Genomic DNA, 23013 nt, shown 5'->3' with positions numbered 1-23013 from the left:
TCTGTTGCCCGTGTTTTGCATCGTGTTTCATCTCTCGGTTTTATTTCTAGCTAAAAGTCAACTCCCTGATTTTGCTTTTAGCGGAGATTCGATGAATTTGCGGATATGAGGGCCGGATTTTTCCCTGTTGCAGTTATAAATAATGGATTAGTGTTTGCATGGTGCAGAGTGCAAAAGTTTTTCCCACGGAGGCTAGTGAATTATAGAATGAGGAAAACGATGATTTATTGATTTGATGGGCTGAGGAGATCGAAGCGGGACAGCCCCTGATGGTGGATGAGGGCGAGTTATCGAGTTATTATGCTGAGTTGTATTAGTTGGGGAATTATACTAAAAATAGGCAGCTTTATTAAGTAATTGCTTCCCAATGGAACAATCGATTTACTACAGATTTTTTTTTATATCGCAACAAATTTTTTCATATAAAAAATTTCAGCGGAAATCAGTGTTGTGGCGAAACAATAAAGCTTCGTGAAGTTGAATCAATTTCCGTCAGTTATTTATGAGAAGGAGATGTTTAACAAAAAGTAGCCTTTAAAAAAAATACAATTTAAACAGAGAAATACAGTAAAGTGACTCTCGCTTATTTGAAATGACTAGAGGGCTACCCGCCCTGCTCGCTCCGCTCGTAAACCCCCATATGACCCTTAATCTGACCCTCGTGACCCCTAATCTGACCCACGTGACCCTTGTTTTAACCCTTATGACCCTTAATCTGACTTCTGTGACGCTTAATCCGTCCCTCGTAACGCTTAATCTGACTTCTGTGACTCTTAATCCCTTAATCCGACCCTCATGACCTTTATTCTGACCCTCTTGACCCTTAATTTGACCCTTGGGATTCTTAATTGTGGAGTTTGAATTTTGAGTACCAAATTTTCATCACCAGAAGTCGATTTGGATTTTTATAACATAGAGAGATATGGTCCTAAAACTAGACAAGAAGTTCTTATCTTCAGCAACTTTGATATTAAATTTCACTGAATTCACCAACATTCCCTCTTATTCTACGAGATTATTATGTCAAAAAGATCTCCTGACTTTTCAATCCCCGATGTAACTGATTTTTTGTTTAGATTTTGGTGAGAAAATCCTTTATTCCGAAGGCAACCCGAGTTAGGGTCAAGAATCTCTGGAAATGAGGATGTTTTTTCTTGAAACCCATAAATTTATTTCCTTAATTTATATGTACTTTGTATCTACAATACATTTTTAAAACAGCCTAAAAAACACTTCTTGTATAGCTAAGGAAATTTTACATAAAAGTTACATAAAATGGCTCATTTCGTTGGTAATTGCGCACTTAATAAAATAAGATAAATTGACTTATTATGTTGTACCGTTCCCATACACGAGTTATAGCCGACAACAAAAAAACTTGGAATGAAGTTGAATAGGCAACTGCTGTGGACATGAATGGACCGCCGAATTCATTGAAATTGTCTGAAGGAAGAACCTGACAATATAAATCTCCAGGCATTTGTCTCCCACCTCTTCCATCGCGTCCATTTTTATCAGAGATTTATGTAAGAGCGTTAGTATAATTGGCAGTATGAATTCCCTTGGCCCACAGACAACGACTGCCTCCTTAATATTGTATTTGTATTAGACCGCGCATTCCGACGATTGTTCAATATCCATTCAAGACATTTTAACCCATTCAATTCGCTCCTCCCCCCGCAATTCTCTTTTATTATTCCTCATCTCGGATAAAAAGATTGAGATGGGGTAGACTTTAAAACTTTCACCTCGTATTTTTTCCTGAAAACAAAGAGGGAGAAATACAATTGAATGCTATTCACTTGTTTATTTCACTCACTTGAGAGTTTAAGTTGTTGTTAAATTTATTTAATGAGGGAAGTACTTTTCTTTTTTTCAGCTGCTAATTTAATCGGTTATGAACTCACTCTGTTTATTGTTTTCCAACTCACCCAATCCTCGAGTTTGCGTTTAAACCTTCGGCTATGCTATGGAGATGGTTCGGGTTCTCAGAGTTTTCAGGCAACGGATTACCTTATCTCCGGACTCTCACTCGCGAAATACCTCTCTGGTAGTTCTGCTCTGTTCTGTACATAAAGGCCCCGAGGAGTCCTCTGGTCAAAACGAAAATCCAAGTTATGTATAAACCCGGGGTAACATAAACGATAATTCGAATCTAAATGTTATCAGTGAGGCATTTTATTCAAGGAGAGGTTTTTATTTTATGGTGAATGTTTCTTCTTTCTGGGTTTTGTTAATGCGAGCTGAGAGTTACATCTTGGCTTGATGGAGAATGTTAATGTGATCAACACTCGTGGAACAAGTATGTTTGTAGCAGTATAGACACACGGTGACGAAAAAAAAGGAAAAATTACTTCGTTCGTTTTATTGGACCCAGAAAAATTCGGATAATCGATAAAACATTGCACGGAGAGAAATATTCAGTAGTAATACCACTAGTGGTTCAAAATTATTGGATATTTTCCGATAGCTTCGTTGCCTAGGAACGAGTGTCAAATTTTGCAGGTTTAAAATCCCGAGTGCGAAGCACGAGGAAAAATTGACACACTCGTTCCTAGGCAGAGAAGCTTGAGGAAAATATCCGATTAATTTTGAAGCACCAGTGGTATATTTGACGGATTCTTTTTCCACTCCGATGTCCGCCAAGCAGAGTGCAGTGAACAGCATCCGGATACATTTACACAGCCATACATTTACAACCCACTTTTTTGTTTATCTGTCACACAGAATATTAAACGTGAAATGCGTTGAAAGATGAGAAACATTTGAAAAGCTACTAGTGAATTTCCGTCGGAAATTTTTTAAAAATTTGCGAAATAAAACCGTTTGACAGCCTCAAATACTGCGCTCTGATTGGCTGAAATCTGAGTGAGAAAAATAATCAATAAAAATTGCGTATCTTTTCCATAATTCCGGAGCGAAATGTGGTTGTAGAAAATTTTAGGGAACTCTCACGGAATTTTTCCAGAGCGTTCCGTAATTTTTATCTGAATTTCATGTGAAAAATTACGATGGCGTCACTTAAATTTTCTGAGTCGATTCCGTAATCGCTGAGCGAATTGGAAGTTTCGTAATTTTTACTGAAGATTTCTCTCCGTGTGGTCGAGAGCTCATCAGCAGCCTAAATAAGGGTCAAAATCAAGGGTCAGAAATGAAGGATCAGAAATAAGGTCACGAGGGTCAGGAATGCGGATCAGGAATTAGGGTCGGAAGGAAGGGTCATGAGGTTCAGAAATGAGAGTCAAAAATACACGTCAGAAATAAGCGTCATTATGGTGTTCACAATGAACGAATTGTTGATAATAATTAGGTGAATGAATAATCACTTGAGTTTTTTATGGGTTACAACCTACTTGTAACTTGCGAGGTAACTGCGTGACATTTTCATGAGTTCCTTGTAGGTCAAACCCTGTGCAGAATCGGTGAACATGTCGGTTGCACCTGATAGATAACTAATGATAAACCGACGAAATGTCTACTCGAGATGTCGATATTTTTTCATAACTCCGCTCATTGCCTAGATTACTTAAAAATTAACATGCAGCTTATTATCAAAATATCTCGGGAACTAGTGAATTTATAAGAAAACACCTGAAAATCTCTTGTAGGTCAAGCAATACGGAAAGAAAATCTCATTTTTCTCTGAATCCAGTAATTTTAGAGGTATTTTTAAAATGGTATTATGGGCTCACCACTTCGCAAGAAGATCAACACATTATGGATTCATCTTCTCGTTCTACTACTCTCTGTTACTCTTGAGTATCCTCAACTCGAACCGAGAATCGATTCTCCCACAAATTTCAGCTAAAGGATAACCTTCAAATGATTCAAGTTTCTCATAAAAAATCTACTCATCAAATTATTATCATACACGGATCACCTTAAAGAGTCAACAATTCCATTACTCGAGATGATGCATAAGTTCGCATTCACTCGGATCTATGCTTAATGAAGAATTGTCGCAAGCAGTGAAATACCCTTGCGAAAAAAGGAGACAGACTACACAGAAATGGAAGTGGAAATATTATCCAGTAGACGGGGGTGGGATGGGGTGAAAAAGATGAGGCAAGAATTTTCACGAAGAACAGAGTGAGACAGAAACAGACACAGACAGACTGGATTTATTTCCAAGTGGGACGGAGTGACGTGGAAGGGTTGCCTCCCGGCGACTTAATGCAATTAACAGATATTAGAGATGTTACAATGTCGAATCGTTTTTCTAGAAATTAAAGTATGAAACATGAACGCAAAAAAGCTAAATTGAATAGGAAAAAAGTTGGAGTCGACGTTGAAAGGCAGTTGCAGTTTTTATTCACCGGAAGACAAATTTTCTAGTTAATAATCTCAAAATTGCAAAACTCAAATTTCGCGAGTAAAAAATGGTGCCAATAAGTGTAATATTCACTTATTCTAAGAAAATTCTCCCCATAAATCATTTTTAAAAAGTCCTAATTCTTAGAAATTGAAGAATTCCGTCTGTAAAATGAGTAAAATACATCCAATATAATTATGCTTAATCAAAGGCACATTTGCTCATATTTTACGGAAATTTTTGTTCTAAAAATCAGAAATTTTGAGTTTTTAAGATAAGAATCTTTAGATTTTCGCTTCAACCCTGACGGAAGGATTTAGTTGTTGTTAACGAGGCTTCTTAACTATTAAATTTTCCGTTAATAGTCCCGTATTCAAGCGGATATTCGTTAATTATTAACGGACCATTTTAATAGTTCAGATGCCCTGTTAACAGCAACTAAATCGTTCCACCTTTTCTATCAGTGAAGAACATCCGCGTTCGTAAATTAAGAGCATTCTTGTTCTTGAGTGGCGATTTTTTCAGTTCTGAAGTTAATCTACGCATATTCACAAATGCCTTGTTATTAATCCATGGTTAGGTGCGCATGATCACAATTAAATATTAAATATTGAGTTTTCGCGATCAAATGCCCGATCCAGATCATGCATCTATCTATCTATCCCCCAAGAGTAAGGAATAACTTAGTCTTCCGCTCTTCCATCCACTAACCGACCTTTGCCGTAAATCTGATGTTCTATCGGTACCCTGACATGGACATACTCAATGATTCGTTCAAGTCGCTAATAAAATATGTTTACGAAACTGTAATTATTTCTTACTGATTTTGTTTACTCTGTAAAGAGCTTAGATTTAGGATCTTCCACTCGCAGCGTCACTACACGGAGAAAATTATTTGGTAAATTTCAACAACTAGTCGTTGAAATCCACCAATTAGTTTGTCGAAGTTCATCAACTGGTTGGTAATTCATTTTTTTCAATAACTAGTTGATGAAATTTACCAAATAATATTCGCCGTGTATAGATCTTATGTATCATGTCATAATGTAAAATTTTCACCATGCATTACTATCTACCTTCAATAAACTAAATTACATTCAGGTTTATTCATCTACAATTTAAGTCATGGAATTGGCCTCAGCTGTTTGACTGTTATGCTAATAAATAAATGAGATTTCCTCTCGCACGCAACGCTAACAAGAAATGGTATGAGTGAACTGGATTCTTCAAATAATTACTGTGAATGAATGAAAGAAATTACTCAATGAATTACTTAATGAATGTAAGAAATTACCCGCAAAATGCGGAGTTTTATCGTTGTTTTTAGTATTCAATTAATTATTCGTGTTGTTCCGAATACACAAGGTTATTTGCAGCGTCGATATGGGTTCCCCCTTAAGTAAATTACCGTTCAGTCCCCGTACAAGATACTTCTGTACAAGATACTAGGCCTGAATCGGTGCCGAGTGATACCTCCACTTTTTGGCTTGAATGTTTTTCGTTTCGCATTCTCCGTACAAGATACTCGACGAAGGGACTACAATTGAATGGGAATGGAGTTGAGATATTGCAGAAATTGCTGGAAATATGTGCATCTATGATCTATAGCTTGATTGCACATCAATTGAAGTTCAAAATGAATGGGCACACGTTACAGTCAATAAAAAAAATTAAAATCGTCGGCCATAAAACTTGGTAAAATATCTATTTTTTACACGAATGGCACCATGTGTTTTACGTCCATTTTTTGGATGGATAGATAGACAAAACAAAACGAAATTCCACCCAATTTTTATGAAAACCAAAAGTCCAATGAAAATCTCAATTTCGCCTCGCAGGCCCCTATTAACACACTAACTTATTCCGAATTTCTAAATTGTTATTTTGAAAAGGAACAATACATTCTAATCAGTAGTGAAACGGTAAATCGGGTTAAGTCGATTTTGACTTTTGGCCAATTTTTGATGAATATCTTGGAATCTAAGAGACACAGCAAAATTTTTCTCATAACCTTTTTTATAACCCTCAATTGGCTCTACAAAAAAGGTCGTGACAAAAATTTTTCTATGTCTTTTAGGTTCCGAAATATTCGTCAAAAACTGGTCAATCGTCAAAATAGACTTGATCCGGTTTACCGCTTCGCTACTGTAATCAAACCTTTGTGTTTGACATCAGGAATCGTACTCAAATGATCATAAAAATGAAAATCGTCTAGTATCTTGTACGAAGATTGGACTGTAATGATAAACGTCGTCTGCTCCCCCTAGTTTTCGAACTTATTAGAATACACTGTATGAGGAATTCCAATTTCCGAGAGCTAGAATAGACTGTAAGTCTTTTATTCTCAGTACAAGGCCTTCTAAAATCACAATTTTCTTAAAATTAGTAACTTGGTTTAAGAAACAAGCCCATTATTTTCTCTGCATTCCTTCAATTAGAGAAAAAGTATCAACTGGACAACTGAATTTGTGAATTTAAATTATAATTACAATGATCGGAATGAGGATAAACAAAGAGCCACTCGGCATCAAGTGAAGAGCAACATAACAGAATAAGACAGTTGCTTTACGTATGACTCAAACGTTCGTCACTTCGTAGAACGTATTCCGGGTTATAATACATACAGTGAGCGTAATGTGTGCAGCGTGAACACGAGCAGTTTGTCATCATCACCAACCCGTCTTTCTCTCGTTCTGCACGCGCCCTTACACACACTTTCGCAACATACTCCGTTCTTCGTTGAGTTCTCCCGAGTCTTTGTCTCCGGATATATCTGTTTGCTTTTCCCTTGTCCACTGTTCTCTCTTCATCCTCGACGTTTTTCACTTGGTTCTCTTACGCACTTGATTCCCAGACTATACGCATTCATGTGTACGTGATGAAAGAGAAATCAAAGTGTAAAAGAAGTATTCTGGGGAATAAGGAGGCGCGAGAGAGAGATACTCATTTCATTAGCATTGGGATTGATAAGTAACATGGGTTGAGATCATCAGATGAATTCATGTTCATGTTTATTCATATTCCACTGCTAGAAAATTACTCTTGAAACTTCAAGTGAAAAAGCTTGAAATTTTTAACAACGCCAAAATTACATTAAATCTCTATATATTGCTTCATTGGGGAATTAGTTAATTTCTTGAATATTTAAGTAATTCTCGATTTTCAGGTACGGAACTGAAACACCTTAAAAATTTTGAAAATTCAGACAAAAACTATTCTGAATTCTCAATCTATTGAAAATTAAATTGTAAATGATGTTCATTTTTTACGATGAGTTTTGAAATTCAAGTTTTCATTGAAAAATCAATGATTGTTCAACATGAAAAATTTTCTTGAATTTTCAAGATGAATGAGAAATTAGTTAAATTCCTAACATTGTTGGGGCATTTCGGTATTTTAATGCCATTGTCCACTTGTTTTATTTCGGCCAATTTCTTTGATAATGATTGATTATGTGCATTACTATACATAATAATTGTTGCTAATAAATTAGTTAAATTAAAATTTCGCGTATTCGTTCTGTCAAATAATTCTACGCTCAGAGTCTCAAGACTCGAATTAGTTTTTAAATCGGGTGTAATCAAAGTTCAATTAAGGCTTAATCAGGATTTATTCAGGATTTAGCCAGAATTTAACTCAGGTTCTGCCAGAAATTTAGGCGGGATCATGAATCGATGTGAATAATTATTCAACATAATAGACTAGTACCTGACAATTGTGAGTTTAATAGAAATAGAGATTTTGATATAAAAAGCTCATGACGGTATTGTGTAACTGGATATGCAATGAAGCTGTTCTCACCATTTTTCAACTTAATTAAGAAGGCATTGAAATATACTTTTCAAACCCTGATTTAATTACTATTGTTGATGATTCTTTTAGTAATAATGAATAAACTGATTTTCTCTTTCAAAACGCGCGAATAATATGCTGTTACTCAATAACGAATTATGCCACGCCCATATTCTGATAGAATCAAGACGGTATTGTTATTAATTTCTTCAGCCATGACTAATTTCATTTTTATGACAACTGATTGAGTGATCGTTGAAAAATTGATATTTTTTGAATCATCGATTTTTATTTTATTTTTTTCATCACGCTGTGACGAAAAGTGAACTTTTCGGCACGCTCCGCGTGCCTAAAAGTCCAATTTCCGCCACATTGTGATGAAAAATATTGTTCGTAACTCGTGAAAAAATGTTTTTTAGCTCGTGGGATTATATCACTCGCCTTCGGCTCGTGATATAAACCTCCCACTCGCCAAAAAACACTTTTTTGCACTCGTTACGAAATATACTATTATACTATTTTATTTATACATAAATAAAAAATGAAATTTTTATTGGTGCGAATGAATAGAGCGTATCAAAGTTTATATTCATGAAAAAATGGGTGAAATTCGATTAATCCTTTATAAGAAAGTTTCGAGAAAAATCATGAAGAAAAAACCACATACATACATATATACACTGAGAGAAACAACTGCTTTTGACAAAGAAGGTTTACTTGATATAAGAAAATATTCTCATGTCAATTTTAAGAATCGTGAAATCTCCTGATAAATAATTTCGTTCTTAGGCTGAGACAAAATATCGAAGTATCCAATTTTTTTTTGGCAGGACTTTGATTACATAAAAGAGTGCACAGAGAGCACAACACTTGAGCTCAATTTTCGATTCACTTGAATTCATAATGAAAGTTCGTCGTGCAATCGAAACATGAATTCCTCAGTTGGAGATGATGAGTGATCAAATCGAGAAAGTATAAATTGTCGATATCCATTAAATTGTAGGTGTAACGCAAACTACATAAATTTATGACAAGACTTATGCTAACACTTGAAAATTTTCTCGGAACAAGAGAATCTCATCCTTTTGAAAATTTCTTTCTCTCAGTGTGAGGACAAACTTATTTACCACCAGTTTCACGATTTTAGAAATTGACGAGAGAATATTTTCTTGTATCAAGAAAATCATCTTTGTCAAGAGAAATTTTTTTTCTCAGTGTACTTACATACAAACACCATCTAAAAATCGCCTATTCGGATTTTTTAGACCATAATAATTAGTCACCCTACCACAAAAAATTGGAAACTTAAATTTGAGTGATTACACAGAAACAACAACATCCCCCAATATATTATTTTTATATTATGTTATATTATTGTGTATTGTTTGTTGTTTTTTTGCTTCCAGTTGGAAGTAAAAAAAAAGAAAAAACTGATAACGCTAATAAAGTAACGGTCAAATGTCTTCTTTCGGATAGGCTCAGTCCCCTGCCTGTTTTTCTCATTTGAACAGCTCTGTTGTGTTGATCTCACGCGTTTTCATTGTCAGGCGTTTTATTCCGCCAAGCCCACACACAACACACGAGTAGAACCGAATACAATCGATTTTGCCTGAGGATCTTCAATGGGTCTATGTTCATATGACGCCCTCGTAACTTTTAAACTTCTTTCCTTGCCGTTATTCCCCGGATGTAGTCATTACGCAACGTTTAATGATTGTTCTATTTATGGAGTTTTTTGTGATGTTTATAATCAGCAGTTATCAAAACACTTTTTTTAAGATCAGCATGCGAGATTTGTCTTAATGATAAACGGGAAAATTATGGCGGAAAAGTTTTTCAAGTTTTAATTGGAATACTTTCCGGCGATCGATATTGGATGATTTTTGAGAGTATTAGTGACTGAGATGCGCAGGCACAACGATATGTCTTTACTAAATAAATTGATAAAATGCATTACCTGAGACGAAATGATTTTTTTTTCCTTTGAATGGAAAAATCTTATTTACTGAAGTTTTTTCTCAAATTTTATCGTCAGGTCTTGATTTCTTTGTTCATGCTTTTATGATGGAATAAGTTTCCTCATTGCCGTGTTTACAGCAAATAGCTATTGAAAACCATTAGTTTTTTTGTCATAATAATTCTGTACTCAAGTCTGATGACGCAGTGAGTCGAATCTTCCACTTTTATTGATTGAGCAATTATCTCAGATTAATTTTTTTAAACCAAAGTAATAGTAGTAAAAGTAAATGTATAGTTTATGAAATGATGAAGGAAATTTTATTTCAAATTTTGCAATGAAATACTCAATCACAAAGATAATTGAAAAATTATAAATAAGAATTTTATTTATACCAAAACTTGTTCAAAACTTCTGAGCCTTTTATTATTATTCCGTTATGAAACAACAATTTTACATATACTGATGATTTAGCAAAAGGTATAAGAGAGATGTAATTCCATCAATTTACCAATTATCGTGAAATCCTGCCATTTTGGGGAACAATAGCAAAATAGTTAAAAATTTTCTCTACAAAAGTATTTCAGCATTTTTCCCTGACATCAGCAATCATCCAAATTATTTTTTCGATCACAATTTCGCCCACACTGTTAGAAAATTTTTGAAATTTCATGGAAGAAGATATTACAGTAAATCTCATGAGAGTGACATTGAATCGGATTTAGGGAAAAAATGGTTATGAAATTTCAAGTTTTAAGTAGAATTCACGGAAATTAATGAGTTTTCAGTGGGAGTGAGATGGAAATTTCACAAATGGACTGAATTTTCAGTGAAACATGAATATTCAGAAACAAAATGACATGAATTTTCAATTTTTCCAGAATTTTCACAGAATAATTGAACTGAAAAATCGAGTATTTTATTGATGTCCAAGTCACTTGAACCGAAAATCAATGGAATATTTCATTTTTCAATGACACGCTTTCCTCAAATTTCAGTGGAACTTGAACACGATAAAAATTTCCGGAATTTGGCCCGGAAAATTGAGATGAAAATTTTTAGCAGTGCACCAGAATTTTGATATTCGATGTCACGCGGTGAAAAATAATGTCTAATGGGCATATTAATTTTTTCCTCAGCACAAGTTTAATCTTCCAATTTTTCCAGTGAACAATCGCACTCAACTGATAATATCAATTCTAATTATCATGTCCCAATGGAACATCGCACAAACCCATGATTCCCTCGCCTAAAAACTCCTAACCCATCGATTTTGGAGCCAATCAATCACCCTTCCGAGCCATAAAAATAGCTCCTAATAAAGTTGAACGACATTACTCACAAAACAATAAATACGTGAATACTGCCGGCAGTGTCACGCGAATGCGTGTGAGAGGACAATTCTGGCTGCCCTGGAGGGGCCGGGTGGGGAAGGGGGTGGAGGGAGTTGACGTGAGCTGAAGTAGGAGAGGAACACGACTTCGCTGACTTAAACTGTGTATCCACGGTCGGCGGGTTGCGGGGTGTGCAAAACCTCCTCAGTTCGTTGGTGTTGAGAGGGCAAGTGGGGCTGGCAAGGGGGGTCAGGGCGGGAGAGGAGGGGGAGTGGATTGGCGAGGAGGAGAGGAACGGCGCACGAAACGCGTAAACAGAGAGTCAACATGTAAACAGGCCACTCGCGAGACAAACAACGTGGGGGCCGACGGTTGCCTGCCCGCCGGGGAACACATTTTTCCTCTTTCTCGCTCTCTCTCACACGATCTTCACACACTGAATTTCCTCTCAGTTACTCTCCGGCAATGTCTCGCTCGCTTCTCTGTTTTGCGTACACACACGTTTCGTACGAAACGCCGGAGTGAGACCGATTTATTGAATCCCGTGTCCAAGTAATAAATGAAAATCATTCGGCAGAATCAATCTCTCTCGTTGTCAGTGAATCATTACTCGTAAATAAATTTTTCTAGTTGAAAGTGTTCAATGCAGTGCTGTTATGTTAATTACATTAGTTTATTTTTGTCATTATTTTCCCCATATTTTTCTCTGGCCTCAACTTGTGATGTTTATACTTTCTGGGATTGTTTTGTGCTAGTGCTTGTGGAATATTAATGGATAAAGAGGATTTACCAGTCTCGTCCCAAGTGCAGTGAAGTGTTTTAATATTTTTCTCACATTTTGTTTTACACCTTTGTGCTCCCTCGTTTTGTGATTTTATTCACGTGTTTTATTTTCGTGGTGAGTGCACTGTGGGTCATAGGGAAAAACGAGGCGACGGGGGGAGAGGGGAATATCGACGTCACAGCACGCCACGCGGTTCAACAGGTGCGGCGCGTCGCGTCATCGCGCAAGACGTATGTAAATGCACTTTAGTTTTTTCCCCCTCGTTTTGTCTCAATTTTTTTTTTATTCTCCTACTTTTGTTTTTCGTATTTGGTTGTACTCTGTTGTTTTTGACGTCGCACGAGCTGTTTTTCTATGCCGTTATGTTTTGTTGTCCTCTGTTCTGTTGAGTGGAGACGGCTGAAAGACATTGAGGATGCAGCGAACGTTTGCTCAGTACAACCAACGACACATGATTTATTATGACTGGTGCTCATCCATGAATTTGGCACTTCACCCGATTCTACTTAATCCCAATGTTGCTTGTGGCGAGAGAATTTTTTCCTCAATTTTGAATTTTCGATGGGTGAATTGGAGCACGTGTTGATGCACGTGTCCATCGAACTCTATTGATCGACCTTCGCCGGAATGAGAGACAACGACCGCTTGATTCGAAAGTGTCTCTTTATCCTTTTTTCCCCTTCGTTGAATGACTGATGATAACAAATCGCGGGTAAACGAAAAGCTTGTGATATGGTAACGTTTGTACATAAATAATTTTTATTCGACTCTTTTTTTTTCTCATTCTCTGACAACCGCATAAAGTATTTATAGAGCCCGTCAACACCGGTGAGAAATGTAACGGGGAAAACCGAGACTTGCACGGATTCACGTCTACGTAAAACTGTCCATATGAGGAAGTTCCTTAAGCGTGAAAAATGAGGATAAAAAGTCATAATTGTTTGGAGAAAATTAACGTCCTTCGTGGGGACAGATCAAATATGGAGAATTCAATAATACAATGGTGGTTGGGAATTGATGTTTGTTTTGTTGGGAAAAAAGGAGTACGAATTATACAAAATTGAATTCACCGGATATTACAATTGCCCATTGCCGAGAGAGTAAATAACAAACTGCAAACAAGGCGATATCCCGGGAATAATGCGTCGACCGGCGTGAAGATTGTAGTGAACTGACCGGGTGATTGTTACATGTGCGTGTGCGGCGATTGAGTTGACTTCGATTAAAGAAACTATTGTTTGTTATCGAGCCTTTTTCAGTTGGGGAAATTGAAATGATATTGCGGAGGTAAAATGTGATATGTCGAGGGAGAGAGGTTTGTTCATTGCGCTGTTAGTTTCAGAACAAGACGTTTTAAGGTATATCCCAAGACAATACCAGTCCAATCCAAAAGTTAGTCCCTGTAGATTTCCGGAAAAAATTATAAATTACTAAATTAATTTAGGGGAGGGTGGGGTAAAATAGACACTTTAGACTTTTTTAAAATTATTCATAACTCAGAAACAAATTTATCAGTTGAGCTCAATTTAGGCTCGTCACAAAGGAAAAGAATTGTTCTTTGTATTGAAAAAAAAGTAATTCAATTTTATCAACATTTCAACCCCTCATTAACATTTAAAAAAAAGTCAAAAGTGTCCGTTTTACCCCAACCTCCCCTATTCTCATAAGATATTGAGCTGTTCTATCCTCATATGTTGGTGATGAAGCCAACAATAACTGTTTGCCGGGAAATTATTTGCCGCAATTTCCAGTTTCTACAGTTGAACATCGCAATAACTATTGACTATAAAATTTTACAAAAAATTTACCGTATTCGGAATTTGTCAATCTACTACTGATTAGTTTTTTAAGAACATCGTAGGAACCGTTTTCTCATAAGATGAAAAATAGAGTTTTGGGGGAACCATAACCCCCATTTTTCCTGTCTCGCGTGCTAGAAACCCACATTTCATTATTTATTATCTCCTGAATTGTGTCGTACAGATAGTTACAATTTTTTTCAGTAGCTGGGGAATATTATAAATATAACAGATTTGAGGATTTTATCAACCATGGTGTAGGGTGAACAGGCCAATTGCTGGATGGTTAAGGGAAATTCGAGTTTCGTGGTAGGATCTAGAATAAAATAATCACCTAAATGCACTGATAGAAAGGATTAGTTATTGTTAACAAATGGATTTGATTGGAGACTAGGGTCTATTCGGTCTCACCAAATGCTCGTTCGTTAATAGTTAACAAATGCATATTTGAAGTGCCTTGTTTGACTCGACGTTCACCTTTCAAGTGAACCATTCGTTAACTATTAACGAATATTCATTTGGTCATATTCAACTCTACCATTCGTTGATAGTTTACGAATCTAGTTTGGAATAAATGAATCATTCTATCAGTGTGGGGCTATGATGGTTTCCATACCTTCAAGAATGTTTTAATTAGGAGAAAAAAATTATTTAAAGTGAAAATAACCAAACAAAGAATAATTAAATTAAGAAATAGTTGAATGCAGCCAAAACCCCCAATTTCCGGACGATTGGGCCGTATTTTTTTTAGTCATTAAATGTCGAATAGAAAAAATAATTGCTCACATGATTATATCACATGATAATCACTATAATTTTCATTTTATTTATGGAATATTCAATGTAAGTTGAAATCGTCCAGAAACTAACCTCCGTCCAGAAATTGACCTGTTTTCCCATTTATACATTGGATAAATTTTTATTCGGCTTTGCGGTCATTTGCAATTCCACAGATGTTAGTGAGGTACATTCTTCTCTCGCGCTGTTATTTGAATCTCATCAAAGTCGAACTTTTAGCACGGAAAGAGATTTAGAGCTCGACCATGTTTAATTACTCAAAGCACAAATTCAAAAAATCGCGAGGCTCATCGCATCGATTGGATAGGATTCGAACCCACGACCTTCTGCAGTCCGGGGAGTAGTTCTTGACCAATGAGCTACCGAGACACCCTCGCCTAAAAATTCATTTAAGGGGAAACGGAACCCCTGCGCCCATATGACCTTTTAGAATTGTGTTTTCTTCTGCAATTATTATTTGTTATTTATCAAACTACTTCATTGACTCAACAATGCAATGATCGAGTCAACAAAGTAGTTTTATGGATAAAAATTAATAATTGTGGGAAAAAACAATTCTAAAAATTCATATAGACAAAGGGGTTCCGTTTCCCCTTAATGATTATTATTCCGACGGCCTGGCGCAGTGGGTAAGGTCGTTACCTCACGTGCGCAAGATTCCGAGTTCAAATCCCGGTCGGGTAGAATGCTGAGATCTAGCCATTTTAAGTCTTGATCATCATCACCATATGTGGACGTCCGCATGAAAAGGGACCACTTTGTCGATATGGAGTTAGGTATACTCTGATAATATTTATAACATTCCGCACATTTTGAGCCCAAAATGATCCTCATAGGGTGAAAAATGACGTCGCCGGAGCAGATGAAAAAAACACTTTAACATGAGTGTAAATGGGAGTTGCTGAGACAAAAACGTGAATATCTCGGAAACTAGAATCGACAAAGTGGTCCCTTTTCATGCGGACGTCCACATATACTCAATCGAGTCGAAGCGATGTAAAAATAACAATAAAAAAAATTAATGATTATAAGTATTATCTATGAAAAACATGGGGACAATCTTAAGAAAAACCTGTTTTGTACGGATATACCATAAGGTATATCCCAAGACAATACTATCCAAAAGTTAGTCCCTATAGATTTCCTGCACTGAGAGAAAAATCTGAAGTTCGATTTACAATCAGAAAATAGTTGAGGCATTTTGGTGAACGATACGATTTTTTTTTGTATGCGGCACATAACATTATAGTAACTTCACAAGCGTAATTTTTGCAAATCAAAATGTAGTTAAACTAACCAAAGTTCAAAAGTAACCACGACAAATCTATCGTGAGGAGAACTATAAAATAGTTGCAATGACTACATTCCATTGTAGTAATTACTTCTCCGGCCATAGTTACCGTAATCCATGCAAAATTGTTGAGGACTTATTGACTATAATTCGATGGTGATGGAATATAGTCAGAAGAATTATATTTTTCTCTCAGTGTGAAAAAAGCTCCACCCGAGTGTATTTTTTTAGGAATTTCCATAAGAGCCCATGTGAAAATGCATTTGTTAGAAAAATTTCTGCGTTTCACCCATTCTCCTATCTAAGATTTTGCATAGGGATTTTGAAAAAATCAAAGAATTTATAAAAAAATCATCAATTTCTTGATTTTTCTTCGACCCCCCCCCCCCTGAATACGCCATAAATACCTTAATTTTGACGACTTCAATAAATATGAACGTCCACAGATATTTATGTTTACGAGGGTTGTCTCCGCAACCCTCGTTTCAATCCATGTTAAATCATTTTTTTCTCTTCTCTAGCGGGTTCATTTTTTACCCTATCAGTATCATTTGGGGCTTAAAATGTTCAGAATGTTATCAATATTATCCGATACATAACTCCATATCCACAAAGTGGGCCCTTTCCGTGCGGACGTCCACAAATATTATTTCTCCTCAAAAGGCGATGAAAGACTGACTGAAAGCCTTACTTCTCTGGTAAATTGGTACCATGAATTCTTTCCCATGACGTCGTTGCTATCAGTTGCGCATGGATAATATAACCGAAATCTGAGAGGCCACGCATTAGCTGAGTACCGAGAAATATGTATCGGATCATATCATGATTTAATCATTCCATTTGCTTATTCCAATACTATTTTTGACTGAGTGATTATTCATCTTTGTCTTCACCTAATGACAAGGGGAAAGCAAGCGTTGCTAATGGAGATAACAGAGTAAAATTCGAGTTTCCTAAGCTATTTTCTGAATATTTATCACCCGCAAATTAATTTAATAATTGAGCCAGGTCTGAACTCATTACAAAATAGTGGATAATATCCTTTCCCTGGAAAAAACTTTCATTGTTTCATCACTGACTCTGAATAAAAATTACAATCATTCCTCATTGTCCACTATTAACATTAAAAAATTGAAGTAGAAAAAATCGAGTGAATTGAAGACCCATCCACTCGACAACTTCAATGATTCCGTAAGTTGAAGTGAGATGTTGTTATCACTCTGATTGAAATCACTGGATTTAAATGAAAATTGGGCAGATAATTGAACTTTAGGCCAGACGATTTACTCAACTGTAGTTTGGCATTGACTGCCGTGACACTGACTTCGTGTTTCTCCGCTTGACCTTGAGCCGATTTCGGATAGCTACGTATCCATCTATTCGAATCTCCCTCGGGTCTCGACCTTGAGTGATTTAAGAACACAACACACGTCATCTAAACTTCTGAGTATTTCCTGCATTATAGAGTGCCGTCAGAAATAAATGGGATGAATATTATTCCTACTCACTTTGGTAATCATTCAATTTTTCATTTTTTATCGTGCAGTTGCGTTTTCTTTCCTTCATTAGTCCCTTTAAACTCATTCATAGTTGTCAATGGTGATATTTATTTATAAATAGATGCTTTACACAACAGGAATGATGATTACGTTATCTTGGTGAGTCGTAATCGTCACTCCCCTTCTCTTGTATGTCAGTGACGGAGCCGGTGTTCACTAATACGATTACGGGTGCGTTAATTTGAAGAATATGGGTTTTTTATGTATGGCTCTAATGGCAGAGAGGAGATAACTGAGTTTTTAATTAGAAGGTGATAAGCATCGAATGGGAATGAGTTGAAAATTTCTTGACATTATTTCTATCGATATAGATGAATAACAATGAAATTGAACAACACTAAAGTTCATTTCAAGATGTGAATAATAATTTCAAATTTACATTGAGAGAAATGGTTTCGACGAATTGCAGTTTTTCGATGCTAACTTCTACTTCCACAGAAGTTTTGTTTACACTGGTAAAAATTTTCGTCTGAAATTTCTGATACAGTTTTTGGAAACTTTTATTGAATTCAATTACCACTGAAATTTCAAGGAATTTCGTCATTGAAAATTCAAAATGTCGTGAAAAAATCAAACAGAACTGTAAATTTCCGTTGTATTTTTCTTTGAAAATGAAAAGAACACCAGTAAATTTCGGTAAATATATTCTAGAATTTTCAGGACAGTGACACTGAATGCGATTTAGGGGGATGAAAATCATGAAATTTCAGATTTTACTGAAAATTCAATGTTATTTCACACTGAATATTCATATTAGATTAGAAATTCAAATAAATTAAGGAATTCTCTTCTTTATGCTGCTTAAAATTCTGGAAATTTACTGAATTTTCAGTGAAACCTGAAATTTTATGATTTTTTTCCCCGTAAATTGCATTCAGTGTCACTGTCCTGAAAATTCGTAGTCAACTGTCCATGAAATTTCAGTTTTTTCTAACAGTGTAGTTTTAAGTATAATGGATAATTATAAACATTGGTGTGCCCTTAGGGGATTCTGTATCTTAGGGTATAATAAAATGCTTTCAAATCAAATGAAAAAGATGTGGGTTTTTAGGAGAGAATTTCAAGGCTTTTTTTTATTATCGAATTTTCTACATTAAAAGTTCTGTAATGACAAAAGTTTTAGTTTTAGGGATCTCTAATTTTTAGGATCTATTCCTAATTTTCAGGAACCCATCCATAATTTTCAGGAATACATGACACTCACTAGAATTACCTGCTCAAAAGAGGATTCCTTCAGTCACAAAAAAAATGTTTCACTTTCTCTAAAATTCTTCAAATTAAAATGTTCACGTTTAAATTTTCCTCTTGTTCGATCATTCAAGGATAACTCTTTCATCGGGGGTTTTCAAGTTTTAATTTTTCAGTTTTTTGGTTTTTCAGTTTTCTTCATCGCGAGTGACATTTGCGTCACTATATTACACGGGAGTTTCCATTACAAAGGGAATGAGTTTTCCAATGGAAGTTTCTTACTCTGGGGAATCTCGTGTAGAGAAAAAAGAACCCCGATTGCAGTGGGAAAAATGTACATAAAAAATTGTAAAAAAGAGGGGAGTCCCAGTAGGAAAGTAGAAATTAGATTATTTGCATTCTCATGGACTTGTGACGACTGGTGGCGTTGTACGCTTAAAAAATTGGATGACACATGGACCGAATTTCAGATTACATCTTGATTATATAACTAATGAGTAATAATTCGATTTTTTTCAACTGAAAGGGGATTAATGACTTTTCTTCTGTCTTCGTCTATTATTTTTTATGAATTCTTTTTCGCGTTTATAAGGAAAGGTTCATTTGGTGGATTCAGTTTTCATGTGATTTAGTAACATTAAAATGCAATGTTCATTTATTGCATCTGAGTGCATCCAATGAAACTTTAAACGATCATTAAATTCCGTATTTTAATAAATGCATCCAATAAAAAGGTTTGAAGTAAATAATTACAGAAAATCAAAAATATCACATACAAACACATACAAAAATTATTCGAATAGAAAAGTAAAACGTCATCGGTTTATTCTCGAAGCAATTTTATACTTCTATTGCAGACATAAAATGTCTTCTATTATTAGTGAAATTTGACATTCTTCTGAAATTTAAGATTCCGCCAGCTAAAAAAAAGTCTCGTGATACATTCACTATTAGAAATGTTTTAAAATTTCATTGAAAATATGATAATAATTCTCCTGATAGTGTCATTCAATCGGATTTAGGGGAAAAATGGTTATGAAATTTCAAGTTTTAGGTAGAATTCAAGGAAATTCATCAGTTTTCAGTGTGAGTGAGAGGGAAATTTTACAACTTGATTGAATTTTCAAGGAAACATTTTGAATATTCAGATACAGAATGAGATGATTCTTTAATTTTTTTCTGACGTTTCCTGATTTTTCTGAATTTTTACGGAATAATTCAACTGAAAATTCAAGTATTTCATTGATCCTCAGTTGAAATGTCCCGAACACTTTTGGAAATTTTCATCAAGTGACAGTTCTGATAAAATATCGAAGAATTTTGCCATTACTAACCTATAATTTAATTAAAACAAACAAAAACTGTATCAACTGAAAACTATAAATTTGAATCCAATTATTCCATGAAAATGAATAGAAATCAGGAAAATTCCTTTAAACACAGAGAGAAAAATTCAATAAAAATTATCAGAAAAAATGTAAAAATTACGTTTCGAAACGTAATCCGCAAACGAAGTAAAATTCCATAACAAGTGAGTCGGAACTGAAATTGTACAAATCGCCACGTAAATTCTACGATTAGTTCCGTAAAAATTAACCACCCGTGTGATGACTCACCGCTGTGGGGATAACAAGTCGTTCCGTAATTTTTCCCCAACGATTGAGAAATTTTACGGAACGGAACGTAGAAATAACTCACCAGCTTCATAAAAATTGTTGAACGTTCAAGAATTATCGATTTTGGAGGCATAATAAGTCGGGAAGTTTCTGTAAGATTTTACTTCTTCGGGAAAAATTACGCGAGAGTTTCGTATTTTGTGCGGTGATGAACCTGAGAATTCACTGAACGTTTCAGATTTCTTCTCTTCCATTGGTATAAAAATTGCCGAAAAACGATTCCCCATTGCGGATTACGTGAATTGTTCCGTAATTTTTACTGAATATTTCTCTCCGTGAAATCAAGAGATTTCGATGAAATTTCCGAAAATGGAATGTTTATCACGTTGTCACTCAATTAATCAATTGACCTGCAATCATCTAGAAGTGAACGGTTAAGCGCAATGTGTACATATACAATTACCTGCAAAGGAGGATTTCCTGTTTAGGAAGACGATTCCATGAGCTATGGTGAGTGGGCCGGGTTTTCTAAGTCGTATAACCACGTAAACGACTTCCTCTCCTCTCACTCACCACTGTTGTGTTCCTAGTCACTATCACATACCTAGATTCTCCAAGCAAAACCCATCCGCGGCTCTCACGTTATTATTCTGTTTACACAAAACAAAATTATCGGGAAAAAAGAATGCGTAACGGATACTCGAGTAACAATAGGTGTGAAAATGAGTTTTTTTAAGGGGAATTGTTGTTTATGGGGCAGACGAACGTTTTGTTCCCGGATTTTTGTAATATCCTCTGAAAGAAAATGAACACTGTTATTGTAAATAATTATGAGAATGAAGAAAATTTGAAAAAACCATTTGTTTGAGAACATGGAGAGAAATTGTCAATAAAAATTACGTTTCTTTTCCGTAATTCCGGAGCGAAATGGGGTTGTAGGAAATTTTGCGGAAGTGTCACGAAATTTTTCCAGAGCATTCTGTAATTTTCATCTGAATCTCCTGTGAAAAAATCCAATACCGTCACTTAAATTTTTTGAGTCCATTCCGTAATCGGTGAGCGAATTGTGAGTTTCGTAATTTTTACTGAACATTTCTCTCCGTGAACATCAATTTTTCAAATGGAAATTTAGTTTATTTGAACATTAGAGTATGAGATGACTGATGTGAATTCATCAATATTTTACGCAATAAGAAATTTGGAGAAACCAATTATTTCAAACTTTCATGGAAATTGAGAAAATTTCCATGGGCATTTTCATAAGCGATTTTTGTGAAAATGAGCGTGAGTTTCAAAACGTATTTCTACCTTGAAAAAATACAAAAATTGAAAAAATTTATGGATGAATTGAATTTTTATTAATGGCAATTGATAGAGCTCACCAAGACCTATATTTGAAAAAAAAAGATTTAATTTCATCCATTCATTAGCGAACAATTGAAGAAAAATTTGGTTACATATGTACACACATGCATTGACACGTACGGATGAGGTGCAAACGGACTTTTTGGATGATACTGGGTCAATAAAACACAAATAATGGAATGAAATGGATACTGTTAGATATTTGTTTAATTTACATTAATCTTGAAAATTCAATAAAATTCAGTTTTTCATGGTGAACTATCATTGATATTTCAAGGACTGCTTGAATTTTAGACTTCATTATGAAAATTGAATATTAAATTTAATTGAATTTTCAATTGAGAATTCTGTAAAATAATTACCTGAATTGTAATGATTTTCAATCCATTTCGTTGTCGTATGGATCGGAAAATTAGAATTTCATTGAATATTCAAAGAAGTTACCTGATTTCTTTCAGTCACAAAATGGAGATAAATTTCATGTAAATTCAATGTGGTTAAAAATGTCAATTTTTTTTATTTTGAGTAATTTTCTAACAACGTCACCACCCCGGCCGCTTGTGGCTTCCTAAAAACAAAAAAAAAAAATTCCTAAAAACGAAAAAAAAAATCCCGGGAATCAAATTCATCAATAACCCAGCACTTTGATCTCCCGAATGGCCTTTCCAAATACACTCATCCATAATACGCGTGACCATCATGAACCGAGCATTGAGCATATCGTAAGACATCCTAAATCATTGAAGGGAAGCCCTTTCTGGGAAGAAGCGACCATACATTATCCAGCTCCTAATACGGCCGTACGTGCGTGGTACCATCCGTTTCTCCCAGTCAAGCCCTCAACCCTTCTTCAACACCTCCTACCCCAACAGCCCCTCGAAGATCCCCGATACCCAACACAACCCTTCTCCAAAGACACTTATTTCCGGTACAAGAAAATATCACTCCTCCCTCCCTCCCCCTATCTCCACAACCATCATCATTATTTTTTATTCAATCATTCAATAACATTCATTATTTCTACTTTCTCCTCAACCTTGATTTATTAATAATTAATTTGATTACACGGAATCATTTGAATTTGCACAATAATCAGAGGAATTGGAGTCTGAACGGATGGAAAAAGGGTTGAAGGGCGTGTAACTCTGCGTTATCTCGCTGTACTTCCGTTGAATAGGGTGCAGAAGGGGCGAGTGGGGGTGGCGGGTGGGTCGGGGG

The 23013-nt window shown here is 35.5% G+C and overlaps 1 protein-coding gene across 2 annotated transcripts in view; it reads left to right on the top strand.

Moving 5' to 3' along the window:
• Nucleotides 1-23013, top strand: part of LOC107047916 (forkhead box protein P1) — a 382431-nt gene that overhangs the window by 38348 nt on the left and 321070 nt on the right. The window contains exon 1 of one of the 2 annotated variants that reach the window (XM_015270831.1): nucleotides 11838-12409. The exons of the other annotated variant lie outside the window; for it this stretch is intronic. The gene's annotated coding sequence lies outside the window, so the exon portion shown is untranslated. Of the gene's footprint in view, nucleotides 1-11837; nucleotides 12410-23013 lie in introns of those variants that run through there. 2 annotated transcript variants of the gene reach the window in all.

The sequence above is a fragment of the Diachasma alloeum genome, unplaced genomic scaffold, assembly GCF_001412515.2.
Source record: "Diachasma alloeum isolate Michigan unplaced genomic scaffold, Dall2.0 Dall_scaffold_78908, whole genome shotgun sequence".
Lineage (NCBI taxonomy): Eukaryota > Metazoa > Arthropoda > Insecta > Hymenoptera > Braconidae > Diachasma > Diachasma alloeum.
Note: the sequence above shows the minus strand (reverse complement) of the source record. Positions and strands in the feature narration are given on the sequence as shown.